An 8,282-nucleotide genomic window follows, 5' to 3' on the forward strand; every position below is an offset into this window, starting at 1 on the left:
ACTGAGGAAGGAATCCCTACTCTGAGGGTGGGAAGCACTGTCCATGAGCTGGAGGCCTGGGCCGAAAGAAAGGGAAAAACAAGAGGCGCTTCTTCCTGACTAGGGATGAAGATGGCCTTCCCTTCGAGGTCCCGACTTGCCCTCCATTCCTCCAATATGGACCTCACCCTCCAATGACAATAAGCCAAGGCAAACCCTCCTGGAGCCACTCTTGTTAGCAGCGACAAGCAAGATTGAAGGAAGGAGTGTCATTTGGGGCTAGGGAGATCTTTAAGAAAACTGTCCCTTGAAGCCATTTATTTTAACAAACACTTTCCCATTGCTCTACCCTCACCTCCAGAATCACTTCCCATTTATTTATGTATTTATTTATTTATGTATTGGCCATGAGCGCAGTTCCCTTTGCTGCTTGTCATTGCCTGTCACAGCCTGTGGACACACACTCACTAGACGTTGCTGGCCTTAATCTCAGAAGAATCTAGTAATAACAAGGTAATAGGTGGTTACACTAACTGTACATACAGAGAATAATTTGGAAAACTACCACCAGACATTCCTCAAGACCACAATACTGTGAATGTTCGGTTGCTCCTCTACTTCTGAAGTTAGCTCTAAAGTTTCAAACTGTTGCTTTCCCATGACACTGTTGGAGAGCAAAGCCACGGCCCACGGTTCTACGGTGAGGAGCACCCTAACTCTCCTAGACACGCTGTTGATGACCCGGGATGCCCACTGGTTCCACTGCTGGGAGAAAGGATTCTACTCTCGGCTGAGTTCCAGGACACAGGTTCCTCTTTGAGCACTTTCCACATTAGGACTGATAAAATGGCTGAGGTTTCTGTCACTCTCTGAGGTTGAGGAAAGTGTCCTTTCATCTCTGTCAGGATGAAGTCCACACAGACGGCATCACCAGTTGACTTTGACCTTTGTCTGGTTTTGTTTCGGTTTTGAGACAGGTGTATCTAGGTAGTCCTTAGGTGGTCTCACCAGGTTTCTGCCTCTGTCTCCCCAGTACTGGGGATCACAAACATCTGGTGTCACAACTTTGTCAAAACAAGGCAGGACGGTGCTGCAGGGTTCATACCTCACAGAAGAAACTGCCAGACATTCTGCAGGACACAGAAGAAAGTGACTGGCAAACTGATGATATAGGCGAACAGTCTTTCAAATGTCTCACTTCATTGAAAAGTCTGCTGGATGCTACGTACCTGTGGGCTGAAGATGGATGCCCCAACAGTATAAGAACTTTGGGTGACTGTCCAGGCGGTGAGATGTCTCTGTCAATTCCAGAGTTTTGAAAGTTGCTTACAATGTACTTCCTGGTTACTCAGGTAATAGTATAGCCTTCTGGAGTCTTTGATGGAGTTGAAGAATAGATAGTTATGATTATAGTTTTCCTTAGTTATGATAAAAGATAAATTCGATATGAAACTTTAAATTCACAAAGATAGGAGAGGTGATAGAGTACTTTCTTTAATTTTGCCAAATACAAATAGACTAAATAGTATAACTAATTCTTGGCTTGATAACCATTTTGTTATATGTAATTTTCCTGTGTTAAAGTTAAAACCTTCCTTTTTAATTAGACAGAAAAGGGGAGATGATGTGAGACACCCTTCTATATGCTGTGAATATGCTTTATTATTATTGTTTGGTAAAGAAGATGCTTTGGCCTATGGCAGGGCAGAATAGAGCTAAGTGGGAAATACAAATAGATATAGGGAGATAGAAGGCAGAGTGAGAAAAATACCATCAGCCCCCAGAGAAGCAAGATGTGAGGTAACAAGCCACAAGCTTCATGATAAAATATAGAATAATAGAAATGGGTTAATTTAAGTTGTGAGATCTAGGTAATAATAAATCTGAGCTAACAGACCAAACAATTGTAATTAATATTAAGCCTCCGGATGATTATTTCATAAGCAGCTGCAGGGATGGGCGGGTGGGGAGGAAACCTCCAGTTACAAACCCGAATTTTTGTCCTCTGAGATCAGCTTCCAAGTAACCTCCCAGGGTGCAGCGATGGGGGAGGTGTGTAATAGAAGCAATCCAATGAGTTTTCTGGAAATACTCCAGATCTGGTGCCATGATGGTTGCTCAAAGGAGCAAGTATGGGGGATGGTGTTCCATGGTTGGCTGCACAAACACCCAGAAATCTCACTTTCCACATCAGCCCCACTTCCCAAAGGGTCTGTGAGAGAACTCCATCCTCAAAGGAGAAACCGCACCGTCAGAGGAGGCCACGGAGGGCTGACTTCTGCTCTAATGTCTAGTCCCCAGAGACACGCCAGGAGCATTCACGTCTTACACAATTTCTCCAGTTCTTACATACGGAGCAAAGCACAGCGTGGCCCTGGGTGACTACACGATGAGCCTCCCAGCAGGCCAGAGTTGCGTTTTGCCCTGTGCACGGCTTGGTTAGTCAGGAGGTCAGAGCAGAGGCCAACTAAGGTCACGGTCTTGCATGAAATTCCTATAAAGGCCAACTGGTTAGGCACGCCCTGCCCCCTGCTCTCTCCACTCAGGTAGCCAAGGGACCAGGAGAAAAGGTAGGGATGGACAGCTCATCATAGCCCAGCGCAATTTCATAAGTGGCTCTTGTGTGTCCAGTATGGTGGGTCAGTAAAGAGACCTCAGACCCGAAGAAGCCTTGATTAAGCAACATTTTGAATGAGGCAACACAGCAGAAGAAAAAGAAATTCTGGGGACTTGGAAGAGCAGGAAGGGGAAGAGGGGTAATGGGGTTGAAGATGATCAGCAATACTGCATACATGTATGGGAATGTCACGATGAAACCGTTAGCATGTATAATTAATATATGCTAATAAAGCCAGGGAGTGGGAGAGATGGCTCAGCAGTTAAGAGCACTTGCTGCTTTTGCAGAAGACCTGGGTTCGGTTCCCAGCACCCACATGATGGTTCACAAATATCTGTAACTCCAGTTCCAGAGGACCCAATGCCTGCTTCTAGTCCTTTCAGGCACCAGGCATGTATGTGATATACATAACATACATGTAGGCAAACACTCTTACAAATAAAATAAAAAAAACAAATCTTTTAAAAGTTAATAAGACACTAAAAATAATCCCAGCACTGTGGAGGCAGAGGCAGGAGGATTTCTGTGAGTTCAAGGCCAGCCTGATCCACTTAGTAGACTCCAGTTCAGGAGGGGGACAAATAGTGAGACCCTATCTTTTTTTTTTTTCGAGACAGGGTTTCTCTGTGGCTTTGGAGCCTGTCCTGGAACTAGCTCTTGTAGACCAGGCTGGTCTCGAACTCACAGAGATCCGCCTGCCTCTGCCTCCCGAGTGCTGGGATTAAAGGTGTGCGCCACCACCGCCCGGCAGTGAGACCCTATCTTAAAAACAAACAAAAGAGCCGGGCAGTGGTGGCCCACGCCTTTAATCCCAGCACTTGGGAGGCAGAGGCAGGCGGATCTCTGTGAGTTCGAGGCCAGCCTGGTCTACAAGAGCTAGTTCCAGGACAGGCTCTAAAAAAGTTGCAGAGAAACCCTGTCTCGAAAAACCAAAAAAAAAAAAAAAAAAAAAAAAAAAAAAAAGAAAAACAAAAAAAATTGTGGGGACATGGGAAAGGGAAGTATTCCCTCATCCAGAGTCTTGTTGACTCCTCATCAGCTGAGAAGCCAGAATTCCCACACAGTTTTCAAGATTTGCTGTGAAGGTTGTCATCATAGCAACAGTGCCCTTCCACAGATAGACAGTTTTTGTGAAGATAACGAATCTCAGGTAAGGCAAGGCCCTACTGCTTCCCCCCCCCCCCCCACGTGTCCTGGAAATCACAGGATTAATGACTTCATTTACAGTGGAGATAGCCCACCTTCCTGTGACCCATCTTAATCAACTGCAGTCTTGCCTGATGCCCTCAGGGTCCGCCCTATGGTCTCATTAAGGCTCCTTAGCATCCCCCCTTTTACTTTCTTTTAAATTATTCCTTGAGTCATGCGTCTCAGTCCCATTCATTGCCTTTCCCTGTGCATCTTCCCCCTGTCATCTTAGCAACCCTTTGAAGGTAACAGCAGTAAAAGGCCACCAAGAACAGAAGGCATCGCTGTGGAGAAGACAGTGGAGTGTGACTCCTCAGAGCTCCCAGGCGCACACTAGTTTCTCCTCAGACGTTGTCTTCCTATTAAGGCTCGGTTTACAGTCTGAACCCTTTAACAAACCCACACCTCTGCATCATGCTGGCCAATCCTAAAATTCTTTCCTGCATTGAAACCAAGGATTCAGTTTTACCTGAGACTCATTTCCTAAAGATAAAGAGAACCACGCGGACCACTGCTAGTGACAGCGTGGAACTGTTTCTCTGCACCTGCCTCCTCTGGCTGGAAGAATCACCAGGCCAACGTTCAGCTGTGATTGATGCTATGGCATGGGTTAGCCCCTGCAGATACAACCCTCCTCCTAACAGACAAGCATTCTGTCTCCTGCTGCACTCAGAAATATCGGCCGCACAGCCTCAATTTGCCTCTGAGCAGCCGTAGGTCCACAGGGCCTAGCCCCTTCCCCGCCTCACGCCCCTCACCCCACAACTCTTTCCCTCACTCACCCAAGGCTATTTCTTTCCTGGCAGCCACTAGGGATTTTGTCTTCCTGACTCAGCAGAATGAGTTTTGCGATGGTTGTTTATACTCTCAGGTGGACAGATTGCCTTTTGCCACAGTGGACTCTGTCACAAGGATTTAAGTGGACATTAACTTTCAAGGTTTTTCTGAGCCAGAGGGTGGCAGTTAACAGCAGGTATACAGGGCCTGACTGGGCCTGGCCAGCTTTCTCCCTGTATGTGGCTTGGGATAAAACGCTTCACCCTACCAGGCTTCAGTTTCTGTGCTGTAAAGGAAAGCCCATACGTGTGGCAGTGTTGCCATGGGGACCAAAGAGAAAATACACATCCTCACTCAGCGTCACCAGGCCTATGACAAGTGTTATCTGCAATCATTTATCTGCCAATCGACACATAGAAGGCCTCGTTTGTTAAAGGCCTTTGTATAACAGCCTGCAAATAGAGACAATGGCTCATTTTGGTTTTGTCTAGTTTTTCTTGTTATTGTTGTTTTGTTGGTTGGGACAGAGTCTTGCTAGGTAGCTCAAGCTATCCCGGAACTAGAGATCCTCCACTCCTCAACCTCCCAAATTCTGGGATTGCAGTTATGGGCTCACACGCCCAGAAACCTTTCTCACTATAAAAACTTTCAGACGTGCAATAGAAAGAACTTTAAAAATGGCACTCACATCTTGTCTGGATGTTATAACTGTTTATGTTTTATCATAAACATCCGTTTTTCTGAACTACTTCCGTGTAGGATGTAAAAGTCAATTAAAACACGTGAATATAGCCAGGTGATGGTAGCACACCTAATCCTGGCACTTGGGGGACAGAGGCAGGTGGATCTCTGTGGGTTCGAGGCCAGTCTGGTCTACAGAGCTAGTTCCAGGACAGCCAGGGCTACACAGAGAAACCCTGTCTTGAAAAACAAAACAACAAAATAAAAAACACATGGATGCATATCTCTTGAAAATGAAGATGTTCTCCTACATATTTCCTTTAATAGGCTTTAAAGAATTGACAATAGCTACCTGAGTTCACCTGTTCTCCACTGTATGACATATTCCTGTAACCTTCATCAATGTCCTTGAAAAGTTCTATTTTTCCAAATAAGAGCCAGTCAAAGCCAAACATGGCGTCTGTATTATGAGTCCTTGGAGACTGGAATAGGAGGAGCTTGAGTTTGGAGCTAGCCTCAGCTACCAAATGAGTTCAGGGCTAGCCTCGACTACCAAATGAGTTCAGGGCTAGCCTCAGCTACCCAATGAGTTCAGGGCTAGCTAATAGCCAGATCCTGTTTCAAACATACACAAGAAGATACAATCAGCACCTTACACTGGATCTAGCCGTTACATATCTGTTCCCTGTTATTACAGAGCATGGTGGTGGAGATGCTCCGAGGCCCATGTCATTGCAGATTTATCTGCATGAGCTGTGGGCTGCAGTCTCCTCCAGAGCGGCCCTGTGACATGGGCACACAAGCTGGGCTATCAGCTCTACCGCCCACCACCCGATGTCTTCTTTGTCTGCTCTGCACACAGAACGTGCTGCAAAGGTAACCAGTAAAAGTGGGTAGAAGGGGCAGTTAAGGGAGCATCTGCCTAAATCACAGGACTTGGGAGATGCGGACAGGAGCATCAGAAGCCCAAGGTCACCTCTGCTTTATAGAAAGGTTGGGGTTGGCCTGAGTGACATGAGACCCTGCCTCAAAAAACAAATGACTAAATAAATAGCTACTAATTTATATGTGGATGGTAGGAGGTAGCGGGGAAGGGAAAGCTCTGCTCTCAGGGAGGCGCCCTCCCTGCTTTGCTCCGAGGAGCCTGGCTTCCTGCTGCAGCTGTGCATTTCAGCCCAGGATGCCAGTCAAGTCCCTTTCCCGTGCTGTGCTAAGGTGCGTGACAAGACCAGAATGAGGAAAGACGTGTTTATGTTGGCTCACGCCTTGAACTTGAGTCTGTTTTGATGGGCAAGGCTGCTGCCATACTGCATCGGCAGTCAGGAAACAGAGGAGGGTGTTTGTTCAGTCTAGCAGTGTAGATGAAGACTGTACGTTCATTTCCTGACCACCCCCCCCATAATCACACAGAAACTCTATTAATTACAACACTGTTTGGCCGATGGCTCAGGCATATTCCTAGCTAGCTCTTACATCTTAAATCAACCCATTTCTATTAATCTATGTATCACCATAAGGCTGTAGCTTACCAGGAAGGTTCCAGCATCTTTCTCCTTCTGCAGCTACATGGCATCTGCCTGATTCCTTCTTTCTCCCTACATTCAGTTTAGTTTTCCCTGCCTTGCTCTATTCTGCCCTGCCATAGGCCAAAGTAGCTTCTTTATTAACCAATGGTAATAAAACATATCCACAGCATACAGAGGGGGATCCTACATCATCTCCCCTTTTTTGTCTAAATAAAAAGGAAGGTTTTAACTTTAACATAGTAAAATTATATATAACAAAACAGTTATTAAACAGCATTATAGTTAAAATATTTAGTCCATTCACACAGCAGCCAGGTACACCTTCTCACCTCAGGTAAGTTGACCTAGAACCCCCTCACAGGCACACCCAGAGGATCTGGCTCCAAGGTGATTGTCATGGTTTGCATAAGGAATGTTCCCCATGGTTCCAGTATTTGGATACTTGGTCCCCAGCTGGTGGAGCTGCTTAAAGAGGTTTAGGAGGTGTGGCCTTGCCGAAGGAAGTGTGTCATTAGAGGAAGGCTTTGAGGGTTTAAACCCCACCTGTGTCGTCTGCTTTCTCCCATATTCCTGTTTATGAATGAAGATGTAAGTTCTCAGCTGCCTGTTCGAATGCCTACCACTTGCTCCTGGTGTCTCCCTACCACAAGGGACTCAGCCCCCTGGAACTGAAAGTAAAAGTAAACCCTCTCCTTCCTTAGGTTGCCTTTGGTGCCTGTGCATTAGCACAGCAGCAAAAGTGACCAGGGCTTGCTGGGCCTGGGGCTGCACACCGTTCTGCTTGTTTGTTTGTTTGTTTGTTTGTTTGGGTTGTGTCTGTTTTGTTTCTTGAGACAAGGCTTCTCCGAGTAGCTTTAGCTTTCCTGGAACTCTCTAAGTAGACCAGGCTGGCCTCAAACTCAGAGATCTGCCTGCCTCTGCCTCCCAAATGCTGGGATTAAATGCATGTGCCACCACCACCCAATGAGGCACACCTTTAATCCCAGCACTTTAGAGGCAGAGGCAGGCGGCTGTCTGTGAGCTCGAGGCCAGCCTGGTTTACAGAGTGAGTTCCAGGACAGCCAGGGCTGCCTAGAGAGACCCTGTCCCAAAGGAAAAGTGATGATGATTGTGAGTCTAGGTCTTGTGAAGCTGATGGTTAATGTAACCCTTAGCTGCCTTTTCCCACATAATCTCCTTTCTCTTTACTGAGTAAACCCCGGCTCCCTCAGACTCTGCTACCTGTAACACCCGACCCCTGTCTCTGAGACAAGACGGGGCATCTGACTTGGTCTAAATAGGAACCTGCACCACATTGTCTTTCCCTTCTGCCATGTTCCAGTCACCATAACAGTGGACTCCCGCGTGATTCTACACATGGCAATGAAATTCCTGAGCACAAAATGAATCAAGAGAGATAAACCCTCCATTGAGAGGGTGGGCCTTCTGTAGTGGGTGTTCTTCACCAAGGGGAGAGGACTCTGACCGGATCTCAGAGCTCTGGGCACCTCTCTCCAAACACAGCCAACACCGCT

General features: G+C 46.6%; 1 long non-coding RNA gene across 2 annotated transcripts; it reads right to left on the bottom strand.

Annotated features, from left to right (window-relative positions):
• Positions 1-346: 346 nt before the first annotated feature.
• On the bottom strand, positions 347-2,300 carry LOC119827495. 2 transcript variants are annotated; one of them, XR_005287681.2, is made up of 3 exons: positions 1,970-2,300; positions 1,209-1,354; positions 347-1,109 (listed from the first exon to the last, which is right to left on the bottom strand). It is a non-coding gene; the product is annotated as an uncharacterized LOC119827495 (long non-coding RNA). The 2 variants fall into 2 exon arrangements; XR_005287680.2 differs by having other exon boundaries at positions 347-1,354.
• Positions 2,301-8,282: the final 5,982 nt, after the last annotated feature.

This window comes from Arvicola amphibius, chromosome 12 (assembly GCF_903992535.2).
Source record: "Arvicola amphibius chromosome 12, mArvAmp1.2, whole genome shotgun sequence".
Taxonomy (NCBI): Eukaryota; Metazoa; Chordata; class Mammalia; order Rodentia; family Cricetidae; genus Arvicola; species Arvicola amphibius.